Source organism: Poeciliopsis prolifica, unplaced genomic scaffold (genome assembly GCF_027474105.1).
Source record: "Poeciliopsis prolifica strain line A6 unplaced genomic scaffold, Auburn_PproV2 SCAFFOLD058, whole genome shotgun sequence".
NCBI classification, from domain to species: domain Eukaryota; kingdom Metazoa; phylum Chordata; class Actinopteri; order Cyprinodontiformes; family Poeciliidae; genus Poeciliopsis; species Poeciliopsis prolifica.
Genome location: NW_026562433.1, coordinates 639,472 through 657,187, shown reverse-complemented (window position 1 = coordinate 657,187; position 17,716 = coordinate 639,472). Strand labels below are relative to the sequence as shown.

The following is a 17,716-nucleotide window of genomic DNA, read 5'->3' as shown; positions in this document are numbered from 1 at the left end:
GTACCAACTGTGTTCCCACCACATCCAACCGACGCTGTGGTCCTGAACGTCCAAACACCTTCACACCTGTGTCCGACCCATCATGGCCGCCGACGCAGGAAAACAGGTAGGGAAGACGACGACCGATGAAGAAGAGGCGTGAGAAACAGGCAGCGAGGTAAAGAGGCGGCTGTAGGTCTTTCCCAAGACCACAGCAGTCCAATTAATCAGGGTTTGTCCCTCCGCACATCTGACTTTCTTTTACACACACACACACACACACACACACAGAGGTGCTGTGAACTCAGTTGGTGCTACCGAAGGAGGGGTTAAGTCTTGTCAGCATTGATGAGAGTGGGCCAGCGTTGTGTGTGTTCATCTAACTGTGTGCGTGTGTGTGTGTGTGTGGGTTTGTTTCTTTGCAGTTTTGTGGTCGTGTGTGTGTGTGTGTGTGTGTGTGTGGGTTTGTTTCTTTGCAGTTTTGTGGTCGTGTGTGTGTGTGTCAGTGCGCGCTGTGGAAAGGGCAAACTATGCATGCAATGGGCAACCCAGGGCACGCAGATGTGCAAGAGTGTCGCGCTAAGCCCTGGCGCAGCCTACTGCGAGAGGTCGCGACCTTTACAGAATCAGTGCCTCTGCATGTCAGGACTAATGGAAGGGCCCCACCAGCTGCACCGAGGAGCAAGAGGAAGAGGAGGAGGAAGAAGAGGAGAGGTGGGCGAAGCAAGGAGAAACGAACAAACGCTGCGATGGGGCTGTGGGGAGGGGAAGGAGAAAACGGGACGGCAGGTTTTGGGAGGGATGGTGGGAGGAGAAATGGCGCTGAAGAAGAGAAGAAGAAGTCTGAGGTGTGAGAGGGAGGTGGAAACGGGGGGAGGAAGAGTTTTAAGAGGGAAGTTTGAGGGGAGAACTGTGTGTTTAAAGAAAAATGTTGGAGACAGGGGAAGAAGAAAAAGGAGATGAAGAGGGGGAAACACTGCAGACATGGATACTGAGTGGAAAAAGAACATTTCCAAAAGCAAATTCAAGGTAAGGAATAAAAAGGAACAATAACATGATGCAGATGAAAATGTGTTTGTGTTTGAGGAATCGTAAAAGAGGGAGGAGAGATAGAGGGATGAAGAGAGGGAAGGAAACAGAGACATGGGTGTGGTCTCGGAGATAAAAACGGACTTTTCTCCCTTCAGCTCCTGGTTCTGGACCGTCCCGTCCTTTAATGTCCCGTCAGCAGCTCTACTGAAACCATCGCTGCGACGCACACGCAATCTGACGCTAAATCACACAGTCATTCGAGTTGAAACATTCAGTTTTAATCTAAAATAAAGATATTCCAGATCACTGAAGTCTGACCTTTGTTCAATACAATATTAATTCATGTGTCAATGAAGAGTTAACATCAAACTGTTCGCCACAGATGTAAATATGCTCACAATTTTACTGCAAGTTTTATTTTAATTTATGCTGCAAACTCCCAACTGAAAAAAAAATGTTTAATTACTTTTTCCAAAACAAATATCCTATGTAACAAATGATGAAAATGTGTCACTTTTTAATTTCAAACCCTTAAAATAGCTTCACCTTCAGATAATTTAATTCCGTAAAGTATCTTTGTGTCGCTCCACATTCGCTCGTTTGCTTTTTTAGATGTCATTATTGAGTCAAGTTTAATGTAACACCACTGTAAAACGAAATGTGTTCATTTCTTTTGAACATTTAGAAACTCAATTTTCATAAAAATTTGTAGGAACATTTCTGTTTAGGAGAAACTGTTTATTTCCGTGACATTTACAGCTTTCAGGTGACATTTGGAACAACATAACACAATCCTTAAAAAAATAAAAGAGTTTAAAGTTTGTTTTCAGTCATTTTTAGCAGTTCTCATTTCATTTGAATATTTGGATGTGGCACAAAAACCGAGACGTTAGAAAAGCAAAATAGATTTTTTTCTTTCTATTTCTTTTGTAAACAAATCTAATCATTTTTAAGGTGTTTTGATATGTTTTTAATGCACACAAATAAAGTGTTAATAAAGTGGGTGAATATTTAAATTCTCGTCACTTCAAAAAAGCAAACAAAAACACTTTGACTCATCGGTCCATTCATTTAGAGATGCTCATCTTTACTCAAGATTCAAAAGTTTTTCTACCTGTTTGATAAACCCTGGAATCGAGTAACTAGAAATATGTAAATTAAGAAAAAAAAGAAATTTCATAATTGATAGTTAGAATATTGTCTATCTAACTTTTTAGCAAAAAACAAAAACAAAAACAAAAAAAACAATCTCAATTCAGGGCAAAACAGGAATATATCATCTCCTTCATGTCTGATTATTCTGTTCCTATTTTCAGGCCTGATTTTGTGTTTATTCCAGTCCGGTTTGTGCTATTCGGCCGTCAATCCAACACATTTTCCTCTGCTTGAAAGGAACAATAACAGCAAACGAAGAACACGACCCGTCGTTAAAGACGTACGAATGATTTGGATGCCAAACGCTCTCGGTGTTTGTTCACCTTTTGAGCTGCAGACAGTGTTTCACCATCAGACACCGGGGATTCCTCCTCTGTAATGACCCAGAGATGGTGCCACTGTGTGCCGGGTCCAGCAGACGGTCCCCCCCAGCCCCCACTCTCCCCTCTGGACTCGTCCCTGCGAGGCGGTGATGGTTTTATATTTAAAAAAAAACAGTGAGTGACGACTCTGACGGCTCTGACGGCACGTCTGGGCTGCTGTCAGGCGCCGTTGTTTCTTGGAGTCACGCATGACGTCTATGTGGAGCTGTGCAGATGAATGCAGGGGTGCAGAAATAATATAGAATAATAACAAATGATAAATAAATAAAGTAGAGCGTGGTAGGAGCGGAGAGGATGCTGGAAGGCAGCACCTTCCTCCTTGTTTCACAGGGAGAAAATGTGAATTTATGAAGCAGCTCAGAGGAACCTGTTGAAGGGAGAGCAGAGCAACAAGTGGCAGACGGCAGAGCCAGAGCGCCACCTAGAGCGCAGGAAGGGAACAGACACACACACACACACACACACACAGCGAGAGAGAGACAAACGCTTGTGACTATTGAAGCCAGTCGCTATTAAACATGCAGCATCAACATATTATATTATGGTTTAATCTTAGAGCGTTTATTACAAGGCTTCCAAGAAAAATTAAGTTAAAAAAAAATGTTCCGCATATGCAAGAAATAAAACATCTTCTAATATTTAGACTACCTCTTATTGGATGGTTTATTTTCCAAATTTATTTTTGCCTGATTTGATTTTTTTTCATAGATTTGTATTTTACACAAATAACTAAAAAGACAATCCTGAATAAGTAAAAGAATAAAAAAGAAAGTATTGAGGTATTAATGTGTTTGGTTTGCACTTTGGTAATAAAGCGTGGAAACAAACAAACAAAAAAAAAGGTTTAGAAGCATAAAGAAATGACACACAAAAATTATCCAAAATTTTAAAATGTACCTGTAGAATCAGCCATTTATTTTGTATTGTTTGACAGTGACTCTCATAAACATGGCAGAAACAGAGCAACAATAAGAAAATCAATTATTCTTTCATAACAAGTCCCTGGAAAATGTATTACGTCTTAAATAATGTTCTTTCCACCAGTATTGTTTGTTTCGGGTAGAATTATGAGAAAACACAGTCGGGTTTTCCTGCTGCTGCCTTAACTCAGAAATCGTCCAGGAGCCATTGTAATTTGGATACATTTGTCGTAAAAACAAAAAAATCTGCATCCAAGACACGGTGAGGAAGAAGCTCTCTCTCACTATTTCCCCATCGATTATTGATTAGACGTCATGCGATACACCCAGCCAGACGAGAGTGTTTCAGCACGAACGATGCCGGTTTCCAACGTTTCGTCCTTTGAGGCCTGAAATCCCCGTTTTCTGGACGCTCTCCTCTCGGCTTTTTACCAATCAGAGAGCTCCGGCGTCTGTGTGCTGCTATGCTGAGACCAATCCCAGAGTGGGAATATTGTCACTTACTCCCTCCAATGGACTCGGACATCATCCCCTGGTCTAAACCGATGCGGAGACAAAAATCCGCCGCCCCACCTCCATGATGCCCCCCCCCGCTCCCCCCCCACGGGAGGGGTGAATAATCGGGCTGCTATTCTCAGTAACAAACAGCCTGGACTCGTTCATTTATACCTGCAGCCTCGGATGTTTGCGTGGGGATTATGGAACGACTGCCACTGGAAGCTGTGACTTCATGAGATGATGTCAAATGGGAATCGTATTCAAAATCCCATTAGGAGGATGCATAAATAGCCGCTGGCTCTAAAAACCCAACTAAATTATTACTGAAAAAAAAGAGGGAGACGGTTCCTGTTTGGACAAAACTGAATGGCTTTTGTGAAAGGTGAAAGGAGGAATGTGTGAGGGAGTAGATGTGGGTTTGGTGGAGGCTGCAGCAGCTGCAGCAGCTGCAGCAGCGGCGCTGCAGCAGCAGCAGCAGCGGTTGGCTTGTTTGTGTTTCCAGCGTACAGTGGAGTCACCAGGAGGCCAGCAGTGTCTGCGAGGCTCTTCTGTCACAACACATCCCGTCTCCCTCCTCGAGCACTCTCCATCTTTCCCGCTCCCCCTGTTAAATTCAAACATCCTCCTCTGCGAATCTCCAGAAATCAAACCTGTCACCACCGAGCTAAGACGGAAAATAAAAAAAGAGAGAGAAAACCAATAAAGAAAAGCCTCTCCCTGCCCTCCTCTCATGATTTGTCTCTTAAAATCTTTCATTGCCCTTCCTGTTGCGCAGCGCCGCCGAAGGCTCCGTCTTCCGTAGAAAGAAAAAGAGAGAGAGAGAGAAAGAGAGGAAAAAAAGGTCACGGCCTCCACTGGCCTCTCGTTGACCCCGGCCCCGACCTGAGCGCGGAGAGCCCGCTCTGTCAGCTGCAGCTGCGGCGCTGTTAAAAGCCGGCATAATCCAATCACACAGTTATTAGAGCTGAGTAGGCCGCGGCCCCAAAACAGGTGAGTGTGACTTTTTTCTTTTTATTTCATTTGATTTTTCGCCCCCACCTCGGCCTCCTAATCTCGCTGCCTGACTCAGATTTGGCTAATTTCACACGCTGGATGCAAAAAAAAAAAAAAAAACCCAGACCATACCCCTCCCCTCACTGCTCAGAAATCATATCGGTGGTGATGAAACCCAGCGATCTGTCACATCGGCCCATTGTGCTGCGAGTGTCCAACGAACTGATGCCGCGGCCGCGTCACTTTCCCTCAGCTTCATTAGGGAGCCGTTTGTGTTTTTAGAGCAGAGTCAGCTGAGTTCATGCAGATGACGGAGGGCGGGAAGGGTTGCCAGGGTTCAGTTTTTGAAGGCGAGAGGCACGCATGGCGCTGCAACCAATCATGATATTAGGAAGTGAGGAATCAGGGAAGCAGGAAAACCTATAAACAACAATTAAGATGCTTTAGTAAGATTAGGTCCTTTAATTGACTCCCTTTTTTTGTTGTTGTTGTTGCTTGGTGACCCTTTAAACGACTGATAAACTATCAAGCGACCCGTTTCGAAACCTGGAGCTTATTTATGCTTTGCTCACCTTTAATCCTCCTCTAGGACATCTTCTTTTGGGGTTTTGATTAGATTTACATTTATTTTTCAGGTAACTTTGGCTGTGGGGACACAGATTCAATAAAATCTCGTCTTTCATTATTAGTTTTTCTCCTTCGTTTCTTTAAATGAATTAATCTGCGCTTCTCTGGCAATGTTTTGTCTCCCATTCAGAATTCAAGATTACATGTTGAAATTAGATTTATTTGATTCCCGGCTGTTGAAATCCTTTAAATATGTTTTATTCTTCACACATATGCGTGAAAATTGTATTTTATGCGCTGCAGATCAACTTATTGTTAAAAACAATTACTGTAAAATAAAACCAAATATTAAATAAAACAAATGATACATATTTTTTACAAACTCACATAATGCCCACCAAAAATTGAATTGGTAAATATTAAACATTATTGTATTCGTTTTGAAATAAAAAAAAAGAGATTTTTAATCAATACTACTGAGATTTAAAGCGTTGAGTATTTTCATAAAATTCATTTATATTTGTCAGGTGATGACAGAAATCTTTAATTTAAAATAGAAATGTTTTTTTGTATTACAAATCAAAAAACATTTCTAAAGCGATTTTTTTGCGTGTGCGTACAAGGGACCCTGATGGAGCACTTTATTGTCAAACAACTTTCCACGAAATATAAAAATTGATCAAGATCATTCAATGTGGCAGTCAGTCGTTGAATAGATAAAAACCTCCTCTCTGTAATTTACAAGTCAAGCAAACGGGACGAAGAAAAACTTTTTGTTTTCTTCAGAAAAAAGACAAAAGAGAAGAACTTTATGCACTTAAATCAGAAATTAAGAGATTAAAATGTCATAAAATGCATTGACTTTAGATTGCAAACCATAAATTAAAATCATTTTTCTGCGGCGCAGTTAGAAAAACCTTTTTACAAATGCTGAAGGCTTAGGTTTTATAGTGTAGCTTCTCTAAAAAGGGACAACACTAATAGTTATCCTCGTGAAGGAAGTTATTCTGTCCTATTCCTAACCCCAAAATATATTTATGATTGACTCAGCTTGTTTAAAGGCAGTGATGAGAGATAACAATCAGTAAAACGCTGAGGGCGGCCCAGGATTTAACAGAACTCATTCTGTAAATGTTCCTCCAACAAATCACAAAAGATGCAACACGAGCCGGATCCATCTTCTTTTTTACTTTTTTTTTTTCTTCTGGGTTCAGATTATTTCATTTCGTGTAAACATCACATGGCGTCAAATAAAAGTTGAGCGCACATACACTATTTATATCCCTCAATAGGAAACGGCAGGGCCACAGTTCAGCGGCAGATTAGTGGGTTGCACGTGTTTTGTGTCCTCAGATGACCGCAAACTTGAACTTTTAACATCGGCTTTTCAGCTTTTTTTCCCCCCTCCTTTCTTTTATGAACTGCAGGGATGTCAGATTAGAAGAATGTTTCAATGTCGTTGGGCTGAAATTTATCCACGGTGATGTCCAAATCTGAAATGAAATGAAATGCCTGTTGTGACCGGTGTCAAACACAGGCAGGTCAGCTCGCCGCTTCATTTCCGGACTGCCGTCGTTTCATCAGCTCGCCTGCGTTGCAGGTGTGCCATCGACTTATAGACACTCGCTCAGGCCCTCTCTGCCCTCGCCTGCCTGCCTGAACGGAGCTCGGTCGTCGGCGCGCATGCGGCGCATGCAGGCTGCGGCTCACGGCTGGAAGCACATTAGCTGCTTCACGCTGCGTGACTTCACGGAGTCCCGGATCCTCCGCGCGGCTCGATGAGGAAGGAACTGAAGACGGGGCTGATCTCAGCACGAACGTGTGAAGAAACCCTCGACTTGCAAAAGGCCTTGAAAAAGTATTCACATCCTTAGGAGTTTTCAGGATGTTGTCACATTACACCAATCTTTGAATGGGTTGTTTATTTGGGATAAATGTAACGTGATCTTTATTTGCATTCTTAAACCTGGACTTTGGGTCATTGCTCAACCTAGTATACTTTGGACTTCATCCCACTGTAAACCCATATGTTGGTCGGATTTGTCCAACTAACACATGTAAAGACTCTGTTCCCTCAAACCGCTGCTCTGCATTTAGATTTATTGCATCGGACAGCAAACAATTTTTCATGAAGCCAATAAAAAGTCACATTTTGGTCTCAGCTGATCAGAACAACTTCTTCTGCTTCCTCTTTACGACTCTTTGCAAACTGGACGCACCTGACTTTCTTATTTCAGGTCTTCAAAGAGAACAGATTATTGGTTACCCGTTGAGCTGCTGCTCGTCCAAACTGCCACGCGGCTCCTGGTTGGTTCTCTGGTTACTGCTCCCCTTGTCTGGCCTGTCGGTCGATGGGAGTTTGTTGTGACGCCCCGTTGGATTTCGATCCAGTTACTTTATTTTAAAACTTCTCCACAACCTTCTCTGCTGTGTCCCTCAATGTTCACTTGAGGCCTTCACAAGTGAACATTGCGAAGGCCTCAGCCCCGTCTTCAGTTTTTCATCCTCAAGCTGTGCACAGGTGCAGGGCAGGTAACCCTCTTTTTACCAATCAGGTAAATTCACAAGGTAATTGGTTGAAAATTATTTTACTCAGGGTTTTTCAAAGGCAGGCAAAATTATTATTTTTTTTAAATTGTGTTGTATTTTAAATTATTGAAAAGGTTGATCCCATTATATTATGCACATTCAAGTGCTACTTTGTGTTAATGTGACCCAAGAAACAACAAAGTACAATGAAATTTGTGGTTATTCTGAAAGATTTATAAAGTTTACTCTTTCAGGGCTTTGTAGGTGAACATAAGGGTACTTTCAATATTTAATTGCTCTGTTTTCTTTAAAAGGTAATTATGTAAGTTTTATACATTTCATACATTTTTATTGTTTCATGGGTTTTGGACCTTGGAGCCAAGTTTTCAACATCTGATTGTTTTTTCTCCAAAATTTGATTGAGGTCTTTAAGAAAAATCTGTTTTTTGTCTGCAATTTATCTTAAATGTGAATATTATTTTTTATCTTGGCTAGAAGTGTAGTTAGTTTTTTGAATTCTCACTAGATTATTTATTTTTAATGATCATAATTATTGTAATCATTGTATTAGATTATTAAAACGTTTATGGGACATTATGTTACTGGCTTGACGTCTTCATTTGTTATGACTTTATCATTTCACATTAAAAGAAAGCAAGAAAGGTTATGAGTGAAACAGAGATGAATTAACGTAATTAGACAAAAAAAAAGTGCAACGAAGGCCGAATGGACAGAAACTTATCCTTTCATTGATCCATGTGATTCTCAAAGAAACGTTTTTCATCGAACCAGAATGAATAAAATCGCTGAAATAAATAAATAAATAAGAAGAATCAACTTCCTAACTGATGTCCAACTGTTCTAGACGCTAATGGCGAAGCGCTCTGAAGACGCTGAAAGGTCACCCGTGCAGGTCACGGCGGGCTGCAGGAGGTTCTGGTGCTCAGGTGGAGCCCAAAATGGCCGCATGCAGCACAGGAGGGAAGAAAAGAGCCATTAAATCTCAAGGACGAAGCATCACGGAGACGCTTTTTGTCCCTCCAGCGTGCAGGACGTCCCCCTGTACCTCTGGGGGTTCAGTGGAAGAACAGAATACACTTTCAATGAGGCCTTGTGATTATTTTCAATATTTCTAAAAAATAAAGAGGCCCGGCTGTCAGCAGCGTGCCTGCAGGAATTCAAACACGGACGTTTTGTTTTCATTGAAGCGTTTTCTGTGGTGAATGAAGTAAAAGACAATAAAAACCTAACAATATCGAATATAAACACACGCAAATACCGTTGCATATGGTATTTGCAACGGTACCAAACATATACCTGATGGTTTTTGACCTTCGCTGTAGGAAGTGTGGTAAATTACCTTTTTTCATTGCTGTGCGGAGCATATTTTCCAACAATGGTGTCAAAAGTTTTGTCGTTGTACACAAAAGCGTCTGTTTCCTTCTCTTTCAACCTCTCTCAACATTTAGCAAGCAAGCTAGCATGCTACAACGACGTTAGCCAAGTAGTTTGCTTGTATTCGTTTAGGACTAATGGCACAAGGTAAGCAGAATTAAAATGACAAAAACATAAATAAAAAAATCAGCATTACTCACAAGAAGCTGAAAATTGGAGACGTTTTCAGCTTCTTCAGTCTGAAAAGCAACAACTGCTTGTCAGAAACGTGCTAGCATAGCATCAACAGGTTAGCTTGGAGGGAAAATACATTAGAAAGTAAAAGATAAAGTTGGAAGAGGAACTACCTAATTTGCTCTTGTTGAAATAAGAATTTTAAAGTAGCACAATAGTACATAAGTTAACTTTTAGGTTAAGATAAACTTAGATACAGATCCAAACTGGACAGCTGGTGACTCTCAGAACTTACAGAAATTCCTAATCAGAAAACAGTCTTAGACTCCTTGAATCTCTTTACATAGGGAGCCTGTCTGCCAGGCAATTAACAAATTCCTGAGCATGGTTCAAAGTTCACTAGAATCTTAAAACTTTTTATAAATAATTTTATCTATATTAGAATTAACTATATTTCTTTAAGTATGTTTTTGATTGGTTACTTATTAGATCCAAACTTATAGTCATTATTTAGCATTACATTGTGTGCAAGCTTGGTTAAAAATACAAACTACTTTCTTGTGGAAACATTTTGAGGCACAGATAGCGCTGCAGCTGCAATCATATATCAAACTGGACAGCGGCTGATACGAGAAGGGTTTGCCGTATATCTGCTTTTGGGGCTCTTTAGCAGGAGGTAATAAAATTAACATTGAGACAGCCACACAAAGGAAAAGAACACACCTCCTAATACATACATTTAAATGAGGAGAATATGCAGTCTATAAAAATGGTTTGTTTCACAGCAGAAGTTGGAATCTCTTTGTGCTGAGTGAGAGTTTCCCAGAGGATGCATCTTCTGTTATTCTTTTGTCTTTTTTTTTACTCAGTTCTTTGTCTCTGTTTTGTAATATCTTGGACTTTTGCTCTAGGTGAGATGCTTATTGTAAAGTTCTTCTTGGATTTAATTTCTCTGGATAAAACTCTGAATATCTGAAGTCTGATGTCGTATGATTGCTCTTTTCTCTCTGCACACTTACACAGACACAGGAATTCGGGACTAAGAATTAATTAACGAGCTAAATCAAGTTATTCCTCTTTTTAATTCTTAACACTCTCAATACCTGGTTTTCATAAGGAAATACTCCAATGGCGTTTCGTTTTGCTGTTAATCGTCTATTCGGCCATTTTGAGATGCTGTTCATTTTCATTTGTCATGTCAGAGATTTGCTGCTTCTCCACATTGAAGTGTAACTAAATGTTGTAAAAAGAGGAAGATATTCTACCAGTTGTTCCAATTACAGTATTAAGAGGTGGAAAATTACATTCCCAGTTTATTACAACACACTTGCAACAAAATAAAAACCAAAATGTTATGCTTTATGGTGTTTCAGAAGAAGAAAAAAAAATCATTATTAGGCCCGAGCAGCTAAGCGCTGCGAAGGCCTATTGTTTTCCTATTGTTAGGCCCGAGCAGCTAAGCGCTGCGAAGGCCTATTGTTTTCCTATTGTTTATTAGGCCCGAGCAGCTAAGCGCTGCGAAGGCCTATTGTTTTCCTATTGTTTATTATTATTATTATTATTATTCTTCCACCCAAATGAATTGGCTTTTTGGGGGCTTTATCATATTCAAAAACTCACCAAACTTGGCGGAGGCCTTAAGCCTGTTTAAAATTTACGTATTTTAAAGTCGTAGCAAAAATTGCAACAGAAATGTCTCTACGGCGCCACCTAGAAATTGGAAAAAACACCCTTTTTTACCCTCTGCTATTCACTTACTTTATCGTAGACACATGAAATTTGTACACTTGTAGAACTCCCCAAGACGCTCAAAATGTGCAATTAATGTCATAGTGCAAGTATCACAGGAAGTCAGCCATTTTTGATTGAAGTTCCCATTTTGACCCCATTTTTGCCGATTTTTGCCGTTTACAGCCTTTGTATTTGATCTATCTCCTCCTAGGGATTTTGATTGATCGACTTCAACTTGGTCAGTCTGTTCATAAGGCATGTCCCATCTAAAGTTATCTAAACGGTGAGTTTTTGAGTATGCTGAAGGGGGGTTAGCAGGGGTCAAAGTTCACCTACTCGCCATAAAAAAATAAACTGCTATATCTCTTACACAGAAACTCACAGAAGCATCAAAGTTTCTGTGATTGATCATCATCGGGTCTTCTACAATACCCTATGGTCGAATGTTGACATCACTTAGGCCACGCCCCCTGAGAACAGGAAGTGTAATGTTTTACTGTGAACGTTCGCTATCTGACCCCTTTGACCTCATCAACATGAAACTGTGCCCAGACACAGAGAACATGTTGGTGTATTGAGGATTCTAACCCCGACCAGCTTCGATGGAGCAGGTGGGCGTGGTGGCGTGGCGAAGTCACCTGTAACGCCATCGCCATACGTTTGGCTCTCAATTCCACATTTTCGGGCCCAGCTGCTGCAAACTCATAAGGATGGACCCTCATCCACTCCCCAACAGGAATCCATCACAATATTTGGTGGGCGTAGCCTAATTTCTCTATAGCGCCCCCTAGAAAACTTTAAATGATCATCCCCAAGCCATGCTTTAAACCTACAAATACGAAACTTTGTACACATGTGTACCTTGTCAGGACGTACAAAAAAGTCTCTTGGAGCCATGGTCTAAACCCCACAGGAAGTCAGCCATTTTGGATTCAAGTTCGGTTTTTGACCCCATTTTTGCAGTTTACAGCCTTCATATTTGATCTATCTCCTCCTAGGATTTCGATTGATCGGCTTCAAACTCGGTCAGTCTGTTCATAAGGCATGTCTCATCTAAAGTTATCTAAACGGTGAGTTTTTGAGTATGCTGAAGGGGGGTTAGCAGGGGTCAAATTTCACCTACTCGCCATAAAAACATAAACTGCTATATCTCCTACACAGAAACTCACAGAGGCACCAAAGTTTCTGTGATTGATCATCATCGGGTCTCCTACATTACCCTATGGTCGAATGATGACATCACTTAGGCCACGCCCCCTGAGAACAGGAAGTGTAATGTTTTACTGTGAACGTTCGCTATCCGACCCTTTGACCTCATCAACATGAAACTGTGCCCAGACACCGAAGACATGTTGGTGTATTGAGGATTCCAACCCCGACCAGCTACGATAGAGCAGGTGGGCATGGTGGCGTGGCGAAGTGACCTCTAACGCATCGCCATACGTTTGGCTCTCAATTCCACATTTTGAGGCCCAGCTGCTCCAAACTCACAAAGATGGATCCCCATCAACTCCCCGACAGGAATCCATCATAATATTTGGTGGGTTGGCCTAATTTCTCTATAGCGCCCCTAGAAAACTTTAAATGATCAGCCCCAAGCCATGCTTTAACCTACAATTACAAAACTTTGTACACATGTGTACCTTGTCAGGACTTACAAAAAAGTCTCTTGGAGCCATGGTCTAAACCCCACAGAAGTCGGCCATTTTAGATTGAAGTTCAAATTTTGACCCCATTTTTGCCATTTACAGCCTTGGTATTTGATCGAACTCCTCCTAGGGATTTCGATTTATCGGCTTCAAACTCGGTCAGTCTGTTCATAAGGCATGTCCCATCTAAAGTTATCAAAACGGTGAGTTTTTGAGAATGCGAAGGGGGGTTAGCAGGGGTCAAAGTTCACCTACACGCCATAAAAACATGAACTGCTATATTTCTACACACAAATTCACAGAGGCACCAAAGTTACTGTGATTGATCATCATCGGCTGCCCGACAATACCCTATGGTCGAATGATGACATCACTTAGGCCACGCCCCCTGAGAACAGGAAGTGTAATGTTTTACTGTCAATGGTCGCTATCTGACCCCTTTGACCTCATCAACATGAAACTGTGCCCAGACACAGAAGACATGTTGGTGTGTTGAGGATTCTAATCCCGACCAGCTACGATGGAGCAGGTGGGCGTGGCGGCATGGCAAAGTGACCTGTAACGCCATCGCCATACGTTTGGCTCTCAATTCCACATTTTTGGGCACAGCTGCTCCAAACTCACAAGGATGGATTCCATCACTCCCGACAGGAATCCATCACAATATTTGGAGGGCGTGGCCTAATTTCTCTATAGCGCCCCCTAGAAAACAGCAGCCCATAGGTTATGTTGTTATTAATTATTTAAATATACATTATTATAACTTTTTATATATATATATAAGTTTATTTTGTGGGTTAAAGTACAAACATTCATTCATTTTTGCTAGAAATAATACAAAGTCATTCAGCAAAACTTATGACACAGCGAAGTAAGAACACACTGGGGTCAGTGTTGATGGAGTACCACTGGCACCTTGTGGCGATATACTGGTACTGCTAGTGCAATACCAGTATTGCCCCAGCAGGAGGCAGTGGTACTCCATCAATGAGAAAACAGATCGACGCTACGTAAAAACAGTCAGCCGGCGACAGCTGGAGCTGCGAAGTTTTCCTGAACATTTTGCCTGCTTTTTGGAGCCACAGAACTGGACTACGCTCAACATTTTGCTTGGATTTTGGAGTTGCAAATCCGAACCACGCTTTTGAGCAAGAAGGCTCTGTTGGACCGGAGTTGGAGAAGTTTAAACTGAGCAACAGCTTCCGCGGTGCGGGCGGAGGCGCTGAAAACTGCGTGAGAGCTTCTGTGGTGGCTGGCGTGAGGCGGCGGTTGCTCGTACCCCGCGGTGGCAATAGGCCGGAGCGGCGCTTGGCTGCGAGGGCCGTTCGAGGCTGCTTGCAGCTTTAATTATTATTATTCTTCCACCCAAATGAATTGGCTTTTTGGGGGCTTTATCATATTCAAAAACTCACCAAACTTGGCGGAGGCCTTAAGCCTGTTTAAAATTTACGTATTTTAAAGTCGTAGCAAAAATTGCAACAGAAATGTCTCTACGGCGCCACCTAGAAATTGGAAAAACACCCTTTTTTACCCTCTGCTATTCACTTACTTTATCGTAGACACATGAAATTTTGTACACTTGTAGAACTCCCCAAGACGCTCAAAATGTGCAATTAATGTCATAGTGCAAGTATCACAGGAAGTCAGCCATTTTTGATTGAAGTTCCCATTTTGACCCCATTTTTGCCGATTTTTGCCGTTTACAGCCTTTGTATTTGATCTATCTCCTCCTAGGGATTTGATTGATCGACTTCAAACTCGGTCAGTCTGTTCATAAGGCATGTCCCATCTAAAGTTATCTAAACGGTGAGTTTTTGAGTATGCTGAAGGGGGGGTTAGCAGGGGTCAAAGTTCACCTACTCGCCATAAAAAAATAAACTGCTATATCTCTTACACAGAAACTCACAGAAGCATCAAAGTTTCTGTGATTGATCATCATCGGGTCTTCTACAATACCCTATGGTCGAATGTTGACATCACTTAGGCCACGCCCCCTGAGAACAGGAAGTGTAATGTTTTACTGTGAACGTTCGCTATCTGACCCCTTTGACCTCATCAACATGAAACTGTGCCCAGACACAGAGAACATGTTGGTGTATTGAGGATTCTAACCCCGACCAGCTTCGATGGAGCAGGTGGGCGTGGTGGCGTGGCGAAGTCACCTGTAACGCCATCGCCATACGTTTGGCTCTCAATTCCACATTTTCGGGCCCAGCTGCTGCAAACTCATAAGGATGGACCCTCATCCACTCCCCAACAGGAATCCATCACAATATTTGGTGGGCGTAGCCTAATTTCTCTATAGCGCCCCCTAGAAAACTTTAAATGATCATCCCAAGCCATGCTTTAACCTACAAATACGAAACTTTGTACACATGTGTACCTTGTCAGGACGTACAAAAAAGTCTCTTGGAGCCATGGTCTAAACCCCACAGGAAGTCAGCCATTTTGGATTCAAGTTCGGTTTTTGACCCCATTTTTGCAGTTTACAGCCTTCATATTTGATCTATCTCCTCCTAGGGATTTCGATTGATCGGCTTCAAACTCGGTCAGTCTGTTCATAAGGCATGTCTCATCTAAAGTTATCTAAACGGTGAGTTTTTGAGTATGCTGAAGGGGGGTTAGCAGGGGTCAAATTTCACCTACTCGCCATAAAAACATAAACTGCTATATCTCCTACACAGAAACTCACAGAGGCACCAAAGTTTCTGTGATTGATCATCATCGGGTCTCCTACATTACCCTATGGTCGAATGATGACATCACTTAGGCCACGCCCCCTGAGAACAGGAAGTGTAATGTTTTACTGTGAACGTTCGCTATCCGACCCTTTGACCTCATCAACATGAAACTGTGCCCAGACACCGAAGACATGTTGGTGTATTGAGGATTCCAACCCCGACCAGCTACGATAGAGCAGGTGGGCATGGTGGCGTGGCGAAGTGACCTCTAACGCCATCGCCATACGTTTGGCTCTCAATTCCACATTTTGAGGCCAGCTGCTCCAAACTCACAAAGATGGATCCCCATCAACTCCCCGACAGGAATCCATCATAATATTTGGTGGGTGTGGCCTAATTTCTCTATAGCGCCCCCTAGAAAACTTTAAATGATCAGCCCCAAGCCATGCTTTAACCTACAATTACAAAACTTTGTACACATGTGTACCTTGTCAGGACTTACAAAAAAGTCTCTTGGAGCCATGGTCTAAAACCCCACAGGAAGTCGGCCATTTTAGATTGAAGTTCAAATTTTGACCCCATTTTTGCCATTTACAGCCTTGGTATTTGATCGAACTCCTCCTAGGGATTTCGATTTATCGGCTTCAAACTCGGTCAGTCTGTTCATAAGGCATGTCCCATCTAAAGTTATCAAAACGGTGAGTTTTTGAGAATGCTGAAGGGGGGTTAGCAGGGGTCAAAGTTCACCTACACGCCATAAAAACATGAATCTGCTATATTTCCTACACACAAATTCACAGAGGCACCAAAGTTACTGTGATTGATCATCATCGGCTGCCCGACAATACCCTATGGTCGAATGATGACATCACTTAGGCCACGCCCCCTGAGAACAGGAAGTGTAATGTTTTACTGTCAATGGTCGCTATCTGACCCCCTTTGACCTCATCAACATGAAACTGTGCCCAGACACAGAAGACATGTTGGTGTGTTGAGGATTCTAATCCCGACCAGCTACGATGGAGCAGGTGGGCGTGGCGGCATGGCAAAGTGACCTGTAACGCCATCGCCATACGTTTGGCTCTCAATTCCACATTTTGGGCACAGCTGCTCCAAACTCACAAGGATGGATTCCCATCAACTCCCCGACAGGAATCCATCACAATATTTGGAGGGCGTGGCCTAATTTCTCTATAGCGCCCCCTAGAAAACAGCAGCCCATAGGTTATGTTGTTATTAATTATTTAAATATACATTATTATAACTTTTATATATATATATAAGTTTATTTTGTGGGTTAAAGTACAAACATTCATTCATTTTTGCTAGAAATAATACAAAGTCATTCAGCAAAACTTATGACACAGCGAAGTAAGAACACACTGGGGTCAGTTGATGGAGTACACTGGCACTTGTGGCGATATACTGGTACTGCTAGTGCAATACCAGTATTGCCCCAGCAGGAGGCAGTGGTACTCCATCAATGAGAAAACAGATCGACGCTACGTAATAACAGTCAGCCGGCGACAGCTGGAGCTGCGAAGTTTTCCTGAACATTTTGCCTGCTTTTGGAGCCACAGAACTGGACTACGCTCAACATTTTGCTTGGATTTTGGAGTTGCAAATCGAACCACGCTTTTGAGCAAGAAGGCTCTGTTGGACCGGAGTTGGAGAAGTTTAAACTGAGCAACAGCTTCCGCGGTGCGGGCGGAGGCGCTGAAAACTGCGTGAGAGCTTCTGTGGTGGCTGGCGTGAGGCGCGGTTGCTCGTACCCCGCGGTGGCAATAGGCCGGAGCGGCGCTTGGCTGCGAGGGCCGTTCGAGGCTGCTTGCAGCTTTTTATTATTATTATTCTTCCACCAAATGAATTGGCTTTTTGAGGGCTTTATCATATTCAAAAAACTCACCAAACTTGGCGGAGGCCTTAAGCTGTTTAAAATTTACGTATTTTAAAGTCGTAGCAAAAATTGCAACAGAAATGTCTCTACGGCGCCACCTAGAAATTGGAAAAACACCCTTTTTTACCCTCTG

At 42.2% G+C, this 17,716-nt stretch overlaps 1 protein-coding gene across 1 annotated transcript in view; it reads left to right on the top strand.

Moving 5' to 3' along the window:
• Window positions 1–876: 876 nt before the first annotated feature.
• The window catches only part of shtn2 (shootin 2), a 44,278-nt gene continuing 27,438 nt past the window's right edge, over window positions 877–17,716 (top strand). Inside the window, exon 1 of the mRNA XM_055060309.1 lies at window positions 877–1,008. The gene's annotated coding sequence lies outside the window, so the exon portion shown is untranslated. The remainder of the gene's footprint in view (window positions 1,009–17,716) is intronic.